This window comes from Manis javanica, chromosome 13 (assembly GCF_040802235.1).
Source record: "Manis javanica isolate MJ-LG chromosome 13, MJ_LKY, whole genome shotgun sequence".
Classification (NCBI taxonomy): Eukaryota; Metazoa; Chordata; class Mammalia; order Pholidota; family Manidae; genus Manis; species Manis javanica.
The window spans coordinates 16135100-16156421 of NC_133168.1; the positions used below are offsets into that span (position 1 = coordinate 16135100).

The window sequence follows — 21322 nt, forward strand, 5'->3', positions numbered from 1 at the left end:
TTAAGAAAATCTTAGCTAGGAGCTGAGTTGTAGGAATAAAGAAAGCAATCAGCCTTACTTATACAAGAAGTACCTTCTAGAAAACCTGATCATTTCACCACTAATTGGTTATAAGCGTTCTCTTGCCCACTGCTGGCAGCTGGAAACCCACTTGTAATTTTTATGACTGTTGCTGTAATTAAATACCATTTACTTTTTCTTAGGCTTAAAAATGCAGGTCCCACTGACTTTTTCTTTGAAGGAAATCGAAGTTTGTGCAAGAGGGAATTACTTACAATAATTTCCCATATCTGGGATATGTTACTTTACTTGTAAGTAAATGAATAGTATCCACTCAGATATATCTCTTCAAACTTTCCCCCGGCTTCTCTAACAGTAAATATGAAGAAATGAAAAAGCAGTGCTTTCATGCTGAGTGTAGCATTACCATATCGCCTCACCCACCTTTTCCTAAGAGTAGTCTGGTGAACCACTTCAACGTTTCATGAGGTCTTAGGAAATCAGTCTAGCTAAGAAATGCCACGAGGGTGGGAAGTGTCCAGGGCTGTCTTATTCACCTTTGTTTTGAGACAGTTAAATGGTGCCCAGCACCCAGGAGGAGGTCAGTAAATACTTGTTGAATGAGTGATTGAGTGTTGTGTTATGGGCTTCTGGGGTCTGAACTATATCCAAGAAAACTAGTAGGTAAGACAGCTTAGAGCTGCATTGTCCAATAAGATAACCATGAACCACATGTGGCTATTTAAGTGTAAATTATTAAATTTATTAAAATGAAAAATTCAGTTCCTCAGCTGCACCAGGCACGTTTTAAGTGCTCAGTGGCCATATGTGGCTGGTGCTACTGCACTGGACAGCCCAGATACTGGACGACTTCATCATCACAGGAAGAGTATTAGCAGTGCTGGTGGAATGTCATTAGTAGAGGCCTAAGTTTGGGGCTCCAATCTTTTAAAAGTGAAATTCCCGTGTAACGCTGAGGTACACTCCTAATTTTTAAAAATAGCCTTTTCAAGTCTCTCCCCCAACACTGTGGGAACTGAGTCAAGCAAGGTGGGGGGCCCACAGAGGTGGCCATCCCTTTAGACAGACAGCCCAGCAGCAGTGGAGCTGTTAGCAACACAGACTTGGCGGTGGTATGTACACCAGTTGTTAGAACTGCAAAATGTATCTACCAGTTAATAAAGAGCTGCTGCTTCGAGCTCTGCTGTGTCCTTCCGGTGCCCCAGAGGTGCTGGCTATATGCCTAGGATTCCCCCAACTTCCTCTTAATCCAGCAAAATGAGGCAGCCAATGTCTGTCCCATCCCCTGGGGAGGAGGAGGGTGCGGGGTGCTGTGCAAGGACCCTGTCCCAGCACTGCAGGTCTCACACTGGTGGGTGCTGCCCTTCGCCTCCAGGAAGGCCTGCTTCCTAAGAGGCTTTGCTAGGGCTGCTTCCTCTCTGCCATGGCCAAGTCCCAGATCATAGAACCACAGCCCCAAGAAGACCTTAGCATCATCTTGCCCAACTCCTCTCATTTTACTGAAGAAAGAAGTCACACAGAGTTGCTCAGCTAGCTTGTGGCCAGTTCACAAATGTCTTGACTCTGCTTTTTTTTGCTCTGTCTTCGTCTCGTTTCCCGAACTGTGAAATGGGAATTAATATCTTTGTGCCGCACAAGAACCTTTAATTCTCACAAGAACCTGTGAAAGATGTTAGGCTCAGAGGCAGTGAATAGCCTGTGGAGGTAATAGAGCTACTGAGTGAGAGAGCTCTGCCCCTCTGAGGGCTGGGGAAGCTATAAACTCGTTTGTAAATGTAAGATACCATAACCACGTGGCATCACTAGTTTGGAGCTTGTGGTATTTTGCAGTTCAAGATTCAGTGCCATTGAAAGCGGTAACTCTGTTCAAGTAAAGCTTTCTTTTTTCTTTTTTTTTTGGCTTTGATACTGTGCCAGTTGCACAGGCTTTGGCTCAGTGTTGAAACAGAAGTGGGCTCCTTCGAAGTATATTTTTAAAATGAAAGAATCCAAATTTGTAATTAGCTTTAAAACTCTAGTTGTGCAGTTTGTGCATCTAAAGAACTTCTGGTTAATCAATTCTGTTACTGGTGGTGGTTTGTTCACCTTCCTCCCCCAAGCAATTAAGCCCTTTGAAAAAACAAAGTATGTTCTTTGAGGGGTCATTTCCTCTACTACCACTTTATTTTTCATACCCTTTATTCCTGGTGTATTTAGAAAATTAACCATATACCTAATGGCGGCAAGGAAAAATCATATAGAAGCCAGCCTACCCACTTGACGCCTAATTGTCATAGGAATGCTATATAAATTACACAGAGAAGCCACAGTGAAGGAAATGATACACTTCTTCATACATCTTTTATCTTTTGGTCTTTTGATAATTTTGATAGAAACGTCCCTTATTTTTAGATAAGATTGTGGGGAAGATCAGTTTAACTCACTACTAAAATAAAATAGCGTGTTTCTCTCTTGCTCTCTGAACTTCAGCCATTTAACAGTATATAGTATATTCTACTTTGCAGAAATTGAATTTATAGATAAGGAAAGAGTGGCATTATTTCATTTACCTATAAGAAAGAAATTTCTCTTCAATTTTCTTTTATTAACACATGAAAATTGTAGTGTTCTCTGCATCAATTATCCTGCAAGGTTAAATACATATGGAGAGAAAAGAGAAAGAAAAATGAATGGAAAAAGCTGTAGATGGAAATAACCTTGGGTTGGGAGCTCTCATTTAACATTACTAATTTGTAGGCATATTTAGGAAGAATGTGTTTGTATGTATGTTTGTTAAAGTAGGTATTATGTCGGTATCGTCACATCTTCTCTGTGTATACCCTGTTTTGTGTTGTATAACAAGACTCTCAATTATACTTAAAGCGATAACAGCCTCCCTCCTGTCAACATAGGACCTTCAAAGCGTTTACTATTTTCTAGAATTTTCTTTGATTTTATTTATGCCATTTTCCCTGTTTCATGGAGATGTTATAGGGGGCACTGTCAAAAATGCATAAAAGTAAAGTTTGTGATGTATAGCCACACTCGGAGTCATCACGATAATAAGACAATAGGCTTGAATAGAGCTTAAAAGTTCTAAACCTCAAATTCCTCCAGACTTATTATGGTAGAAAGGGTGTTGACAAGCAAGCACATAGTTTTAAACTTTGCAATATCAGTTTTTATACCAGTGCATTCAGCATTAAATGAAATGATGCATACAAGGCACCTGGCACCAGAGTTGACACATGGTAAGCATTCAATGACGGTTAGCTGTTATTATTAGCTCGTCTAATAATTTTGATTTGATTTTGTCTTCACATCTCTTTCTGCTTTCTGATGGCCATGTTAAGGAGTGGGAAAATGTCCAAAAATTAGGAAAATGACAAAAGGAAGAGAAACACGAAGCCTCAGTAGTCTAGAAGCAGAAATTTTTAGCCCACAAATCAGCAGCTGATTCTTTTTCCTCTCATAGTGACAGGCGAGTTATTTCCAGCCTCCTTCATACCCTTTTCCAAGTTAAGACCCCATGGACCAGTGGCAGCTCTATTGCCCACACCTGACTCATCCTGGTCTAATGAGGTTCAGTGTGACAGCAAATTTATCTTAACAACGTTTCTCTCATGTTATGTGAAAAACATTTCTCATAAATGCAAGAAAAACAAAAAATCTCCTACGTATGGTTATCATGGATTAGAACTTTAAGATGCATGAGGTGCATGTGTATCATTTCTGTGCCCTTGTCGGAGCGAGAAATCAACCAGGCACTCACGCTGAGGCAGGGGTGTCAATCGGTACAGCTTTTCTGGAAAGTCATCCAGAACCTTCAAGTTCATACTATTTGACTCAAAAATTCTTTTTCGAGGAATCAAGAAAATGTTCAGGAATTCAGACAATCTGATACTCAGTGATATTCAGACATGTCCTCCCAAGTGTTATTTGCAAGAACAACAAGAAGAAAACAATATATAATTTTAAAAAAACAAAATAGATGAATAAAACCCTTTCCTGTGGGGTGTAATATTATATAGGCATTGAAAAGCATGTTTGTGATGAATTTTTAATAACTTGGGGGAAACGCTCACATTCATAAAACATTGAATGAAAGAGTAGAAACAAAACTCTCAGTATTTTTGAGTAACTGAAAAGAATACTGGTCCACAATCCTTTATCCCCAATTCTGAATCCAAAAGGTTTTTTGGTAACTTCTTGTAGAAAAACCTGGCATGAACTAACATGAAGCTCTCATTTATGTAACTTAATAAGAATATGCATCTATTTTGCTCCAGAAAAATCTAGCATGTTTGATTATAGAGTAGGGCTCCAGACTCTGATGAAATATTATGTGATGAATGGTAGTTGCATCGTAATACTCTCTAAAATCCAAATAATTCTGAATTCTGAGAAGTATTCTGAAGCCCAGGAGTTTTAGTTATAGGGCTGTGGGCATAGCCAACCAAATACCGTCAATGTTTTATCTGTGTTGAAGTTACAATTGACCTTTATTTTTTTCTTTATGCTGTCTCATATTTTCCAGGTATTCTGCAATAAGCATGTATTAATTTATCATCACAGAAACATTAACTTAAAAATAAACCTATTTGAGGCATCAGAGAATGATCTCGTGTCAGTCAGCATTCTCCAGTTTATCTATCATGTGCTTCTGTGTCTTGTTACTACAGCCACGCGTGTCTTTTCACCAAGGTGTTCTGGTTTGTTGAACGAAATCCTTCATGAGATGAAATAGGTAATGGATGGAACATTGACCTGGCTGTTTCCAAACTGCTTTTGAGTCAAGAGAGCCTCCCAGGGAAGGATGCTCACTTTAAAGAAATCCTCACAGAATAGGGCTTCCAACTGCGTTGAGCCCAGGCATAAATACCAGGACTATTTGATCACATTCTGTTTTGTAGACCTGTGAAGAGCCAGAGGTGTAGCAGGTCACAAAAGCAGGGAGTGGAGTGTAGAATGACGGCTGGCAGAGGGGGAAACCTTACCATGGAGGTTTTCTCTGCTAACAGACACGTCTTCCTCCCCAATCAGGTGGACACTCCCTGACCTGTCACGAGGTTGCCCAGCAAAACTTTGGGGTCCATGTCTGAATGGATTGCTGCAGCCATCTCATCTCTCCCTTTGCCCAGTTCCCTGCATCCTAAGACTCAAAGCCAGCACAGGACCTGAAAAAATTACATGTAAGTTTTGACTTTTTCTTTCCTCAAACCAAACAATGGTAAGGCTTTTCTTAGGTGATATTTACAAAGAGCCTAAATGCACATGAGTTACTTTGAACAAAATATCTTGAGAATTATAACTGAGGAAGAGAAACAAGGTTACAGTCTATATATCGGTGGTTCCTGAACTCAGTGGATCTTAAACTTCAGTTCGCATCAGAGTCACCTGTGGGGCTTAGTAAAGGATGCCTTGCCGGCCCTCATGCCCAGCATTTATGATTCAGTAGATCTGGGGCGACCTGGGATTTACCCCACTTGGAGAATTGCTGCCGTGCAGAAGAACTAACTAGTGTTTGGCAGGAACGCAGTGGGCTATGAGGGTGGAGGGAGAATAGATGACTGGGTTCCCTGCACCTCCCACAGGCCTGATGCTTCCACTGGCGCCCTTGGGCGAGGGTGAGGGATCTGCAGACCGTTATACCGCAGTCTTAGGAGTGGGTCTCCTTTCAGGGCAAGGGCACACTTGTCAGAAGCTACCAAGGAGGATTGCCATAAGCAACTGTAATCTCTATCAGATGCCATTTATATATACAAGGAAACTGTTTCACAGCGATGAGGGAACCGTGTACCCACTTGTGCTCCTGTAGGATGGCTGTTGTAGTTCAACTGAACTGTGTGTTCATAAACAAGTCCCCGTACAGTGCACCAGATGCACAGTTACAGAGCCATGTACATAGTTGTGGGTCATCATGGGCCTTAATCAGTGGAAGTGGACATAGAGGCAGGAAGCAGGGAATACAGACATGATAATGTTATAGCCACAAATTGAAGTCTCATAGAAAAAAGGAAAATTTGAAAGAAAATTAATAGCAAATAGTTCTCTTGGCAACAGGGTCTCGACATATAATGATGCATGTTTTACATACTCCAAATGAAGTATAATTTTCCCATCACCTGACCCCTGTAGTCTTGGGCATCACCATACCCATAAAATCACAGAACAAGTTAGTGGGTGACCTGCAGCCCATGAGGAATATGCAGGATTGAACCCATTAGGCTGGTCCATCTGGGCCCTAATTTTCTGGGACTTTGCTTTTTATCTGTGTTTCTAGAAAGCGGCCTTGGAGAACAACTAGCGAATTCTCCTGGGGGCCTAGGAGCCATGTTTCTTCCAGGTATTTACTACTTGCAGGCGCTGCCCCTGAGTCTGACCAGAGGTTGTAATCCCTAAAGAGCAGTGCTCAAGGATCCATAGTTTCAAAGAGCTCAGAAACTTCTGTCTTAAATTACCCTACTTCTTCCTTAAGACATGAAGATTATTTATATATGTCTGTACATCTGTGCACATTATATACATACACATACATACATATATATGTATGCATTTAGCTTAAGGAAAAGGTATAACCAAAAACGAGATAAAATAAAGTCGTCAAAGCACAATAGACATTCATCAGCCCCTTCATTCCCACCCCAGGCTTTCCAAACCTGTTTAGAAATGAACTGCATGCTCTTCACTTAGGTGACAGAGAACAGGGCAAACCAGCAAAGGTTTGAGAGTCAGTTACCATAGGGAGCCGCCACGATATCAGAAAGCTGGAACGAAAGGCTTTTGTAGAAAGAAAATCCAGATCAGCAAGTCTAAGGGAGAGAAGAGTATTTATTCATCCTTGACATGCACACGGCGCTACCAGCATCCCAAGCTTGAGTTGAAATGACGTGGATGTAGAATCTGATCAAAATTATTTCAGCCCTATGAGTTCAGAGACCGTAAGTTTTGGTTGGACACTGACCCAGGCTTCCCCAGAGAAGACCCGCAGTCACTGAAATGGAATGACATGAGGCAGAGGATACCAGCGAAGAAGACCGAGGCTCCCCATCTCAGCTGCCCCGTTTCCTGAGAACTGAGGTGCCTGGTTCCAGAATTCATATTCAGTGAATGGCTTAGCTACCTGGAACCCAGCTAACCAGAACTCTGACCTTAGCCCTTCTCCCCCCTCCCCACCTCCCCCACACCACACCCTACCGCACACATCCCACTTCCCTTTTTCAGAGATAAAGATTCAGAAAACAAGCTAGTTTTGGTTTTGTGAAGGTATAGAATATACCCTGGAGGATATTTGTAGCTGATGACATTGACCTGCTGAATCACTGAGAATAGCTAAACGTCTTATAATTAGGAAAAGAAACTGCTTTGGAAAAATCTGCAGCAAAAAGCATTTTCTAGCTGTCTGTCAATTAACCAGAACATTGAAACAACAAAATCCTCTTTTCCTGAAATAGTCTGGTTAACATGTTTTATTGTACCTATTTTCATGCTTTATGATAATCTAAAAATACTGACTTATAAGAGAAAAGTATTCCTTTCATTTTTATTATTCTTGAGAAGCTGCAAGTTTCAGCTTTTACCACCTGTCCAGTGCCAGAATTTGAAAATCAGATATTCTGTTTATGTTTATTATGTTTGAAAGGAAGTACTCTTAAAGTTGTAATGTTAATGAAATTAAGAGTAATATATAACATAATTTCTTGAACATATATATTTAGCCCCTGTAGTTATTGGGGAGCCGTTGGCATAATTTTGAAGCCAATTCTTTTGGGGTTTTCTTCTTAAGAATGTGTGATGTTATTTGTAACATTCAGTGTCACAATTATGTTCTGCTCAAGACAGCATCAGAATTAAGTTTCATTCTCTGTGTATACACGAATGGTACAGAGAGGGTGATGGTACCAGCCTGGTAATATACATTAATATATAAATCAGAAGTTTCCGATGGTATTCCCTGTGATCTCCAAGTCACCTCAGCCATGCATATTGTAAAATACTTGCCAAGTGGTATCAGTTGTAGCACAAATAGTTTCTCAACTTTTTTTAGTCATTTCCAATCTGTTGTTTTTTAGAAATTATTTATGTGCTTATTTTTGGATGCACCTGTCACCAACAAAGTGACAGGGGATGGCACCCCACTCTGCAAGAGACACCCCCATTAAAGTGATTGTTGTGAGGGTCCTGGTGCCTGAGGTTTGTAACAGCTGGAGAATGCCCAGGCCACGGGTCACGGTGAGGAAGAGCCGCAGCTGCAAAACTGCCATGTAGCAGAATTTAAATTTAAAGTCCTTGTAGTGCCTAACTATAGAAGCTATAACCTGTTGTTTATGGCAGATTTTTCCTGAATTTCATGTTTGATTTGTCACCAGGCCAGATTATTATCCTGGGTCCCATGTACTAACTGTTCTTAATTACTAGAAAGACCAGAACTGGAGAATGATTGTCTCCTTTTATCAAAACAGAGGAAGCTTTATTTTCCTGAATGTAAAGTAATACATGTTTAGTGTACATAAGTTATCAAGTAACTCAATAGAATGAAGAAGAAAGTAAGTTACCTATAATCCAACTACAGAGATACAGCCTCCCTGAGAACTCATACTTTTGTGTCTTCTTCCAGACTTTTTCTAATTAATCAACTAATCCCAAATATACAAGCAGAACTCTAGCCTGATTACATCCCACAAACTACTGGTGCTTAGAAATGATGAGTCTAGATAACATTTTCTAGGACAATCATCTCCTTGTTGCTTATTTTTCTCCAGTCAGATTACATTAATCAACTCTTACAAGAACAGGTATTTGTGTAGACCTCCCAGTATCTTTATCAAGTGGAAATCACCATTAACTGTTTTTTTTCATTTCTGCATTCTGTCAGTAAAAATGATTATTGAATGGCCCTGCAAGATCCTAGTGGGCCTCTGGAATCAAAAGAAAGATTTAATTGCGTACAAGATAGTTTTAATGTTAGGCCAACTAATGGTGTTCTAGTTATTTGCACATTTCATAATCAATATGCTATAAAGCAATTTGCCGGGACTAGGACAGGTCGATGAGTCAGATTCCCCCATTTTCCATCCATAATCCAAACACCAATGACTTCGGTAAAATTCGGATTTTATACCTGATGGTAAACAAAATAGAATTCAAATACATCACGTGAACCAGAGGTGTCCTTCACCTTTGCCCCCTTTATCCACCTTTGAAGAAGCTTCTCTTTGATTGCCCCTGGTGTGGGAAATCTCTCCTGGGATGGTGCTGCTATCTCTGTGCTTCCCTCCGGAGGGTGCCAGGACTTTGGATAAGGATGAATCTTAACACTTAGCCAAGGTTAGGAAGGAGTTTGAGCACTGAAAGAAAACCCAGGTAAGAATTAAGGGGATCGTTGAAGGATTCATCTGAGAAACGTTGTAGGATGATCATCCAAAAACCTTATGTCAGTAGAAGAAAAAATACATAGTAAGCAGCTGCTAGTGAGAGTTTGTTTGTAGCAGTGATCTATACTTGGCATTGGGTCTGAGGAGGTCTTTTCCCCTGTACAAGACTTAGATTCTTTGAAAGCAGGTCCTTCTAGGTTCTTCTCTCTGCATCTCTTCACATCCTTTGTGTCCTTGTGTATAGTAGGTACTTGGTCTGTACTGACTTGAATTCCTATTTCTGTGACTCTTGAGTGACACGTGAGTGAATGTGCTCAATTCAGGTACTGCATTTTGCCGTGTTCCAAAAGCAGTCAAAGGGTGGTTTGATAAGTATCTGTGATGATGTTGGACGCCTGGGTTGGGTACAGGTGTGGGGAAGTGGTATACAGTACTTTGATCCTCCCTTGGAGAAGGAGATGCTACTGTGGATAATGAGAACCTGGTTCTTTGTCTTCAGTTTCGGTTTGACCGCTTACTTCACTGAGTCACAGCTCTCTCTCTTTTCGGTGATGGGCATGTATGTCATTTCAGCCTGAGACTGTCCCTTGGACTGTTTATGACACTGTGTCTGAATTTCCCATTGCACTAACAGGCAGCATTTATCATAAAAATTTTTAAGAACACGCTAGAAGTTACTGGCTTGTCGTTGACATGGAGATTAACTTTCTCTAACCTAAACCAGTGAAAACTAAAACACTCCTCACCACATAAAAGTTTTGCTTTCGCTGCGCTCAGACCCCTCCCACCTTGTCACAGCACAGTCATTTGGAGTCTGGTTTGGGGGCGGTGTGGCTGGATCTCAGTGGTGTATGACCCACTTTTTCGTAACACTTAATTACCCGTGTTTTTACAACACTAGTCAGAAGTTCTGACAAGAGTGGACTATTGCCCCCAAAAAAGACTCTCGGCTGCATCTCAGCAGTGCTGCTCTAGGCCCATGCGTGCAGTATCCAACGTCAGCTCTGCGGGGCATCTGTTGACTGCCAGAGATTGACAGACCACTTCCTCCCGCTTCTGGATAATGAGCAAGCACACAGGTAAAGAAGAATGCCTTTCTCAGAGTTGACTCCTTTTGTGTATTAATTATTTTATTGAACTGATTTTTAAATATTGATGGATGTTCTGGTTTACAGAGGGCTCAGGGGAACAAGCATTTTAATGGGTACCCTGGGACCTTAATAACTTAACTTTTCTTCAAAGCCTAAGGAGAGAGTGATCAGAAATACTCTCATCTCTGTCTTCTCTGTGCCCCTAGAAAACATCTTCATCCATTTCTCATTCTTATTTGCTCTCAAAGTGGCTGTCTCTCTGTATCAGCTGCTCCACTTGGCAGCGGTAGCCACGTGTGAGCTAATGCTTCGTGAGCTGCCCGCCGTGGGGTGGTGACTGTGGAGAGGACAGACAGACAGACAGGATGCACAGAAGGGAAGAGAGGTGGTCGGGGGATACGGTGCCTTGGTGTGGGGCAAGTGATACTGACCTCACTTTGGTAAATCATTCCTGACAGCCTGCTCTGATTTAGAGATGTTTTGTGTTTCTGATATCACTTTTGTTCATTTGAAGAACTTCTAAAACACTGCCCTTGTTTCAAAACAAGGCGTTGTAAGTATAATCTGCTGAATTTACAGAAATGCTTCTGGGTGCATTTCTTTGGTTGACATGCGGCTCGCAGCAGGGTGGGGCCGGCGCCCCGCGGATCCCGCTTGCCTGCGCTCTGAGGGACAGGCCAACGTGGAGTCTTTGAAAATGCCGACAGATAAGTCACTGTTGTTTTCCCTGAAAGTCCTGATGCAGAAAAAGAATGAAAGCACAAACACTAACTGGAAAAAATGTCACACATTTTAGCCACTTTGCATCCCTTGTTAGGATGAACCCTGGGTTGGGTTTTTTTATGTTCGTGAACTTGTGCGGTAGGTGGAGTAGTGTGGGTGGCCCAGAAAAAGTAGTGGTTAGAATAAGATTTTCCATTTATTGCCCTTTGTGCATGGCTAAAAATAAGATTTATACAAATTAGAATATGTATTACAAGCACAATCACTCTGCTAATGCTGATGACTGGTTTGCCCACATGTTTGCATCTGTCTGGTAAGTGGTGCATCGGGAGATGAACGTGTCGCTGTTTCAGTAGCAAGAGGCAGCCCGGTTTTTGCACTGTTTGTCTACATGTGATAATTTATCAGCATTTTCCTCTTCTGAAGGCAGAAAGGCATAACTCATCCATAAACAAATTGTGTCAATGGAAGGCTGAAAAAAGTGAAAGCATCCTTGAATCTTTTCTTAAAAAGTAATTGCCTTGTTTGAAATGCTGTTTGACAACGTCCATCTTCTGGGCTCATTGTTAGAAAGTTGTTTTCTTGTTGATTCATAGAACTGCAAGGGAAGGAGTTTTTGGTGGTGTTGCTGAGGGATTGGAAAACCCTTTTGTTTGTGTACGTGTGGGGTGGATGGTGGAGAAGGGGAGATGAGGATGGGTACATGGTACATGTCTGCCCTGGAGTACCCTCCGTGGATTCAGATGTTGAAGGGGCAGTTAACCAAGTAAAAACTCCTCTTCATCTGACTACTGAGTCTGTTGCAACCACAGTAAGCGATAATATGTCAGTTTGTGGCTAGAGGCAACACCAGAGAGAGGTGGTGTCAGCATGCACAGGGAAATTTGTATGTGCTGGATCTCCATGGTGGTGCTGTCCCCGTTCCCCCAGGTGAATGGCTGTGGCATTTCCGAAGAATGAGGATGTCCCCAAGTATTCTGAGCCTTTCGGTTTGATGTAATTTGTGAAATAATAGGAGTCAAGAGGGCAGTCATTTCAGAAGCCTTTAGAAATTGGAGACTGCAAATCACATTCCTCTCTAGCATCTCCAGCTGTCGCAGACAGTGAGGCATGGTTGGTCCAAGTGAGCCGCGAGCTGTGGGAGAAAGAGGACTCAAGATCAAATCATAGCCTAGCTACCTGTTGATCTTGATCTATTTATTGAACCTCTCCTGATGTCTTTATTTGACAACCGGAACGGGGTAGTGCCTTCCTCCTTGGGTGGCTGTGAGCAGAGAATGAGGTAGCATATTATGAAGCAGAAAGCACTCCATAACGTAATGGCCCTTTTCTTATTTGCGTTGTTGCATCATGAGAATGTATTGGAGAATTTCAGACATTTTGGGGGTTCCCCTCAATGCATGGAGTACCAATTTCAGAATTAAATGGATATAAAATCAGCCTCCTGTTCCATCCTTCTCAGTTGGAAGGCTGATTCAGGTCATTTGCAGAGTAGTTTGAATCTTCTTAGGTTAGTGATGCTATCTGGGGGCGGTGGGGGGAGGGTCAGTTTTTTATTTTGCCATTCATTTGGCACAGTGCCAGCCTCTCTTTCCTTTTAAGATCAGTACTGTGTTGAACGTATTTGGTTATTTTTACCTTCTCACTATTTTTTAAATTTAAACATGGGTATTTCAATCCTCACATCTGTGTGTGTTAATTGTAGTACCTGCTGATGTACATTATGAAAGAGAGAGTGCTAATGTTGTAATCAAGTAATACAAGTGGGATTAAATATTTCAAGTGGGAATGGGTAAAACTTCAGCAGCAATTAGCTTCCATGGTGCTACAATTTCCTCCAGAAAACATTGCCTCTATTGTAATTCTGGTTTCTGATCAGTCCTGTAGATGACCAGATGCTGATAAGCAGAGAAAACAATGACTGTTGCTGCTTTTATTTTTTATTAATTTTTTGCATATTATTTTCTGTTTAATGTATCCTATTCCTCCTTTTTCTGCTCACCACCCTTCTCTATTACAAAGTATTATTGTATGTTTCATAATAAGGTCATAATTGCAAGTATCACTTAACTTTTTGGTTAACATCTCAAATTAGATGCTAAGGGTTCACATCACACTCTTCCTCCACCCTCTTTCATGACCTTCCTGGGATGCATTTTCTTCATTTATCAAACTAAAAAAACCAATTATGACTGTACCTTGACTTTGCCTCACCTGGGACTTGACAAAAAGTGATAAATGGGACTAATAAGCCAAGGAATTAAAACATGCTCCAGATAGAAAACAGTGATGGCTTGGATTTATCAACTGATGTGTTTTGCTATTTTGTGTTTTTAAAATTTCTCTCCAAATGTTCCTTCTCATGGTCTGGCCTACCGTCCCAGTCACAGATACAACTTCCGACTTGCAGTTTCTACGTTAACATCATCACTCGGTTTGTGTTGTTAGGAGACGTCAGCCTGGACAGAGACAATTCTCAGCTCAGCTCCCCCAGAATGCTCTGTCCTTTATTAGAAGGGCACCCAGATTCTCTCAGTGTATCCAGACAGTACTGCTTTTTCCAATTTTTCCTGTTGAGCGAAATGGAAGAATGCTTTTCAGGCTGAATAAATCCTTCGAAGTGACTGCAAAAGTCCCTGGCATTATAGATGGAGCCTCAGACCCCTGCACGAACACGTACACTCCCCACTATATCTTTGTCTGCCTTACTGTGCTTTGCCATAGACCAAAGTTTCTGTAAAAGTCATAGGCAAAAGGGGGCTCTCTTGTCCCCTCCTGGCCTGAGCCAGGAGCTCTGTCCTCTCACTTTCTCTCTCAATAAAAGCCTCTGCCTTGCTCTCCTAAAAAAAAAAAAAAAAATCATAGGCAAAAGAAGATGACAAATTAAGTTCTGCTGTGATTCCCTCCCACACCTTCATAAGGAATGACAGAGATTCTGAAATGCACCCCATTGATAGACCTTGTGCTTCTTCCTGGGTAACAGCCAGTTTCAACCTATCCTTCATGTGCAATTTGAGGGTGCTGGCCAGGCCAGCCTCATTACTCCTTTGGTTGAATAATGTAAAGCATTTGCAATGGAGATTTACTCTAATGATGTCTTTTAAGTGCATGTCCGCGTTGCTGGTGTAATGCACTCAGTCATCGAATGCTTTAGAGTTTATCGCTAATGGATGAATCCTGGGGAAAATCAGCATTTTCAATAAGACTGACATTTGGAGGGAGAAATATAAATCTAATGAGAGCATTTCAACCAAGGTTTGTAATTAGGGCTGAGTGGAGTAAATTTGTACACACGCACACTACAGAAGGGCACAGCGGAAGGTGAAATTGTACGCTCTGCTGTGAAGGAGGAATGAAGGCCAATGTATCAGTGTCAGGCCACGACACTGTGGAGTATAAATGACACTGTCACCAAGTGCTGCACAAGGTACCAAGGGAATTCCACTCCAGTAAATTACATTACTTAGACGGACCTGGAGGCATTGTGTCAGAATGAGAAGAGGGAAGAGAAGGCTGTCATTTCCAAGTGGAAGACATTACACTACAATTGGCTGCAGGGATGGAAGTCACCGGTTACCATTATACAAGGCTATTTTGTATTCTCCTGTGTTCATTCGTTTTCAGAAGTCACAAATGTACGCATGTGAAAGCGCATCCTGTCCACTTGGGGTAGAGGTTATGATTGGCCACAAGGGCATAAATATAGGTTGATAAGCTGGTGACCATTAGCATGAATCTCTTGCTTGTTATTTGTAGGTGGGTGGATATTAGATGATCAATATATGCTTGTGCCTATTTTCTTTTTGTGAGATCCAAAATACATTATTAGGATGTAGTCATCATTCCCTCTGTAACATTGTTTCTTTTCAAATCCTGCCTTAATAAGAACATATGTTCTTTTTTAATCCTCTCCTACCACTTGTTCCCTTCCATCACCTTCCATCCTTAAGGAAAACAAATTGTACGTAAACATTTTGTTTTGTGAAAGAGCTCAGAGTTAAAAGCAGTTGATTCCTACAGTGTAATTTGTGGACAAAAACTATTTGTTTAATTCTCTTTTCCTTTATTCCTCTGCAGTGAAGTGAGGCCACCCCTTCCCCCCCTTTTTTTTTTTGTATGGTTGATCTGTCATACCATCTTTGGGACAGTATTAGAAAAAAACAAGAGCATCGATTATACTACTGCCTTCTAAAGGTCATTAAAGGTGTGCTAGTCACCTTTGTCCAATGTGGCTCCCAGAAAGCAGATTTTCTGGCATGTCTGTATAGGGCTTCCAAATGGCAGGTTTTAAGCAACCTTTCAACAGAGGACACAGATAGGAGTGGCAATAGTATCTTGGATTTGACCTTTGTTCTCTCTAAAATAAGTCTATCTGTATCAGGGTATCATAATTCAGTCTTTTGAAGCTATAGTTTCAGTCTTGTTTCATTCACCCAACCATAAAACCTAGCAAAACCAAGAAACGTGGAAAATTAGTTTTGGGGATGGTTAAGAGAAACCTAGGTCAACAATAAGATGTTGATATTTCTGTTTTATAAGTTGCTGCCACCTTAAAGATGTTGTTAGTTGACGATCCTAAAATAAAAACTAAGAGGGAAAGCTATCTTCAGCGTATGAAGAATCTTGGGTTTATTTATTAGAGCTATACAGAAAGTCCAGGACTCTTACCTATATGGGAAATGAAAATCTCTCCCTAAATAAACTCACTAGAATATCTCCCTTTTTTATCATGTTCTATTATGTTTTGATAGTAGTGTGTACCTTATTATTTTTTTCATCCATGGCATCAATTGGGAAATCACATTGTATGCACACGACCACCCCCTTTGTCCCGGACTCTTGATGCGGCATCTATCAGACTACGTTTTTTGAGTTTTTCTGACTTGAACGCTGATGGAAGGGACTTGACAGCATTGAAGACGGAACTGGTTTAGATGCTGCTCCATTCTTTAGAGGATCCTTTGTTCCTGCCCACCTACCCATCATCTGACTGTATTCTTTTTCTTACATTAAAATTGGAAAGGGAGGAACAGGGAGCTCCTTAGGAGAAATAGGTCTGTGGAGAATTGTGAGTACTCATTCAGATGCTATTCTTAGTTCTGAGAAATATAATGAACTTGAGCTTTGAGTCCTGCTGAGTCTCCCATGAATGATCTAGCCATCCCCACCACCTCTCCACCTGATCATTTTTTTCCCAAAGATAGCTGGCATTTTTTCCCTGCTATTCCAAATGGAGTATCTTCCAAGTAAAACATATTTTGGAAGGAATTGGGCTTGTTGCCCAGTCGACTGCCCCTTTAATAGTTTACAGGATGATTCTTAATTGTCCTTTTAAATGCTTCCATTTATTTTGCATTACCTCAGGTCTGCCGTGTAGAAGAAACTTTTCCATAGACCTTGATTTACTTGTCAGAAGTCAACCCATTAACATTAGCACTTTGCTTACATGATCATTATGGCGTTTCCAACTGACAACTGCTGCCACACACCGGCGTGTTTCCCAGAGTTCCCAGTGCTGCAGAAAAAGAGACTTTTGTTCTGACTTGATGAGGAAAAAAAAAATGCAAACAACAACACCAGCTCTACCCCTAGAGATCCCATAAAGACATGCTCAAGTGAACAATAAGGTCGTTTGTTCACATATGACATAAGGATATAAGAATTTAAACAATAAGACCTCTTGTGAAATGTGGCAAAATATGCACCATAAACGTTGTGAAGTTCTCTGTCTCATGGAAGGCAATTTTTACATGGGCTTCAAAAAACCCATTAACGTATAAACCACCCTTTAAAAAAAGAAAAGAAAATCACTTGTCTCGCTATAACATTAAAGCAATTTCTGTTCTAAGGAAAGCTAAAATGCATTCATTTATATAAAGTGCATGCACTATAATCTGTAAAAAAAAAAAATACAGTACCCTATTAGGAAATGCAGTGCCTCTTCCCTTCCTTACCTGAAATGGGAAATCCATCACTTTGTCAAGAGCCTTTTTCCTTTGAATAATATTTATTTCTTAAAAAGTGAAAAAAAATCCTTTAAGTCACTTAGATTCCACATGAAATTTCAAGGCTTGATAATAACTTTAAATCCCCTGACCTTGGCGAAGCATATGGGTAGGGAGGAATCCTGCATTAAAGGGAAATTTTAATTGAACTTACTTTTATTTGAACCCCATCCCTTTTTTTTTTTTTGCTTTTGCACCTTTAAGGAAGGTTTTGGTATATTTACAGAGTCCAGCAGGGCTAAGGCAGAAAAATGCAAATATTTCCTTGTTAGCGGGGATCACGATCTCTGACCATGCCCCAAAATTGTTCCCATTTTGATGGTGCTGGTGTTTAAAATGTGCCCTTACAAGAAAAGTATGGGGTAAAAAAACACAATTTAACTGCCGTTGACTGATTTAAATGGTAAATTCTAAAGATTGTCAAGTATTTGCAGATGGATATGTGTGTGTGTGTGTGTGTGTGTATATACAGCATCCTTGCTAAATCCTCTTAATTGAAGAAATGTTTCATCTCTATCTCTGTTGACAGAAAAGATTGCCTACTGATAATTGCTTTGCTTAAGTGTCTGATAATATGCCAGGAATGAGAGCCCTCTGTGTTAGGTCATCTTTAATTATGCACGTACCACCTGTCAGTCAGCTCTAAATCAGGACCAGATTCGATCTTTGTAGAATCAGTACTGGGAGGGTTGGGGGAAACCTGAGGTGATCTCTTTTGGAAATAACAAAAATAGATAATAGTAAACATGGCCGTAACCTGCAGCTTTTTTAAGGAGCCTCATCTTGATTGTTCCTGAACGGGAAAAAGCTACTCGTACCTCTGAAAAATGTCTGAAATCTCGCCCGAGCTACCTCAAGTCAAGATAAATCACTGCGAGGGAGATGGTGGTCCCATCTGTTGCATTTCCTTTCTGCTCCCTCTCATCGTTGTAAACGAGCCAGGGAAAGCTCAGAAACATTTTTTTTTATAAGCTATGTGAGGACAGGAAATATGTTAACGATGTTAGATTTCATACATTTCAGGGGTTTTTCAGTAGTTGGTTGGCTTTTTTTAGAAGGACAAATGTGGGTTGGAAATAATGCTTGTTACCCTCTGTCAGCTTTTGATAGTTTTAGTCTCACTTTTCAGGGGTGTTTGGGGCTTTCTGGTGGGATGTTTAGGGTTCTTTACTGAAGGTTCTGTTCTCTCTCCTATCCTTTAGTAGCATGGATGCGTGAAAGGTCTTTGTTTCTGCTCACCTGTCAGGTGTTTAAGAGAACCCTTGGGTTACAGCACACTTTAGTTTGGGTGACTGGGAGATCGAAGGGAGAGAAGGAGCCCGCGGAAGGACGTAACAGGTGTGTTCGTTACCACCTGGAGAGTTTCTTGGAACCCCACTCAGAGGTGAGGTTCCTTAGCCTGTCTGCTCTCCAGCCTGAGAAAACCACCCTGCTAAGAGTGTGTGAGTGATAACCTTAGAATCAAGAATTTGGAGATCTGAAAGGCCTTATTTCAAACACCACTGGTTAGAGGCACTGGAAGAAAAAAAAAACAGGTCATCTGATCAAGGGGTGAAGACCTCTGACCCCTGTGCAGTTCTAGCCCAGCTCATGCCTCCGAGGGACTCTGGACTGCCTTCTGGTACTTAGAGCACCGTTTGCTTTCCTGCCCTAATTAAACAGTTCACCAGGGCGGAGATACAGTCTTCAAAAAGAAGAGCAGGCTCAGAACACTAGGGATATTATTGCCAGGGCTTCAGCTATCTGATGCTTGCTTAATACTTGCCATATACAAGTGTTAGATGAAAAACATTAAACTCCATATATAGGTACTTATGAAAACAAAGAACACAGTATATTCAGGCCCTGACAGGAAAGAAAAAAAAGTCAGTGTGGGAAGCAAAGCCAGAGAAAACCTGAAGAAAGGAACTGGAAAGAGGAATAACGAGGAGGTTGGGGGTGGGGAACAGGACTGCCATGTTCTCTCATGCTGGCTCAGGTCTGCAGAATTGTTTCCATTTCCCTGGAAAGCTCCCACCCTCTCCACCTGGTTAACTCCTTGAATTGTTCTCCAAGATGCTTTCACGCAGAATTAACTTCCCCTCGTCTGTGCTTGGCGGCTGCTCCCGCCCCCTTCACCACGCATCAGGCCCAGATACTGCAAGAGCCATTCACTCACTCCTCTTTCACCCCAGTAGAGTGGCGGCTGAAGAAACTAACATTATCCTTATTGTGACAGTAGAGGTCTCATTTGCAGAGAAAGAGCAGTAATGATTTTACTGGACTCCACAGTAGTTTGGAGCACCTTAAGAGTATTATAACCAATTTTTGACAGTACATTTGGTGGAGGAAGTAGACAAACTTGAGTACTTCTTGAAGGGATCAGGAATGCAGAGGCCATCAGAGACTGTGTCTTATAATCACTGGCTGAAGGAACTGAGGAAGGTTAGCCTGAAGAAGAGAACAAGAAGGGGAGATGTAACAGCTGTATTTAGATACACGTGAGTGACTGTTATTTGAGAAAAAGCAGAACCAGGAGATAGAAGTTACAGCTAGAGAGATTTGGGCTCAGGAGAAGGATTTTCCTACAGCTAGAGTTAGCCCACCTGTATTTGGTAACAATGAAGCCCCGTTACTAGAGTGAGAATCATTATCTTTTAGAGCCATGCTTGGGAACTGTTACAGGCAAGATGGCGCACTGTGTGGGGGCACAAGCCAAATAACCCTGCCGTTGTTTTTAAGACTCAGAGTCTCCATTCTGTGCGGTCACAATCAGGATGACCAGGGGACAGCCCCAGTCTCCATGCGGTACCAGTTGGTCTGGGATTCAGCCCTCATCCACTCACAAGTTACAGGCATCAATTGGAGACAGGATGGGGAAGGGAGCTGGCTACTTTGTCAAGGAGCCTGTGCAGTGACCGGAAGGAGCACTGGATCGCATCTCAGTTCACATGCATCCTGGCCTCCTGCTAGCTATGTGCCTGTGAGGCGCTCCCTCAGAAAGTCTCCATATCTTGCCATGCAAAATGGACCTAACAGAGTTCACTTCTCAGAGTTGCTTTGAGGCTTCACTAAGGAAGTCCTGTGTGGACAGCAATGTGCTCTCCATAAGTGGGCACTTGACAGAACCTCAGCTGCCCCACCAGCAACCTCTGAATCCAGTGCTGTCGCCAGTCCCATGGACACAGGCGGCTTGCTTGCAGAGCTGTGAGCTGCATGACTGAATCAAGTGTCCCACATAAAAGCAGCCAGCACTGTGCCTGCCACAGAGTGGGCCGGGGTGATTGTGTCATTGAAACTGCTGGAGCTGGGGCGACAAGGGGAAGAGCCTCCTGTCTTATCCGCCTCTGCTGCTGAGGTCCTCAGAAGGTTCTCTTGGACCTGCCCCAAGACCTGACGTGATGTTCCAACCTCCCCCTGTCCTGTCACCCTGTCATCTCAGCATGAATAGGCTTCTCTACTTTTTCTTTTTTCTTCTGCCTTCCTGCTGTATATCCATCTCTTCCGTCCAATACTCTGCTTCCAATATGCCTCTTCTTTTTCTCCAGCTAATTTCCCTCTCTACCTTCTTTTCTGAATTCTGGGTAAGATTGTTCTGATGAGCACAAAGTTTAAAATACCATTTTCAGTAATTTTCTTTTTCTGTTCACAACAAGAGGTTTTATTTAGTTTTAGGAGGGAGGGAGAGGAAGTCTTGTTCATTTCCTTCTGAATTTGCTTAACATTCTTTTTTTAATGTTAACATTTTCCCGTTTTCCCATCCTTTGGGCTTGTAGTCATTAATTTGCCCGACACACAGCAGCTGAGCATCTTTATGACATAGCCAGTTAGGAGAGTGTCGTTCACAGGGAATCTAACCCGTATATTAACTCAGACAAAGCAAATTGCTAAATAAAGAGCCCCAGCATACCAATTTGATTCTTTTCTTCCCAACCTCTCCCCCTGAAAGGGGGCTGCTAAAACAGAAAAAGCCGTGGCCGGAGGAGGGGAAGTTTCAACAATTTTACCGAGTCAGAAACTGGAACACCCTCATCCGGATTCACGCATCTCATCCATTGATCTCTCCATCCATCCACCTGTACATCCCTCCATCTGCTAAATTCATTCAGGAAACAGTTCCTTGTCTAAGACCAGGTGCGCCCTCAGCCTT

The 21322-nt window shown here is 41.7% G+C and overlaps 1 protein-coding gene across 20 annotated transcripts in view; it reads left to right on the plus strand.

The window, feature by feature from the left end:
- Nucleotides 1–21322, plus strand: part of BACH2 (BTB domain and CNC homolog 2) — a 307650-nt gene that overhangs the window by 167873 nt on the left and 118455 nt on the right. For 6 of the 20 annotated variants that reach the window (XM_073220961.1, XM_037014240.2, XM_073220963.1 and 3 more), the window contains one exon: nt 5044–5192. The exons of the other annotated variants lie outside the window; for them this stretch is intronic. The gene's annotated coding sequence lies outside the window, so the exon portion shown is untranslated. The remainder of the gene's footprint in view (nt 1–5043; nt 5193–21322) is intronic. 20 annotated transcript variants of the gene reach the window in all.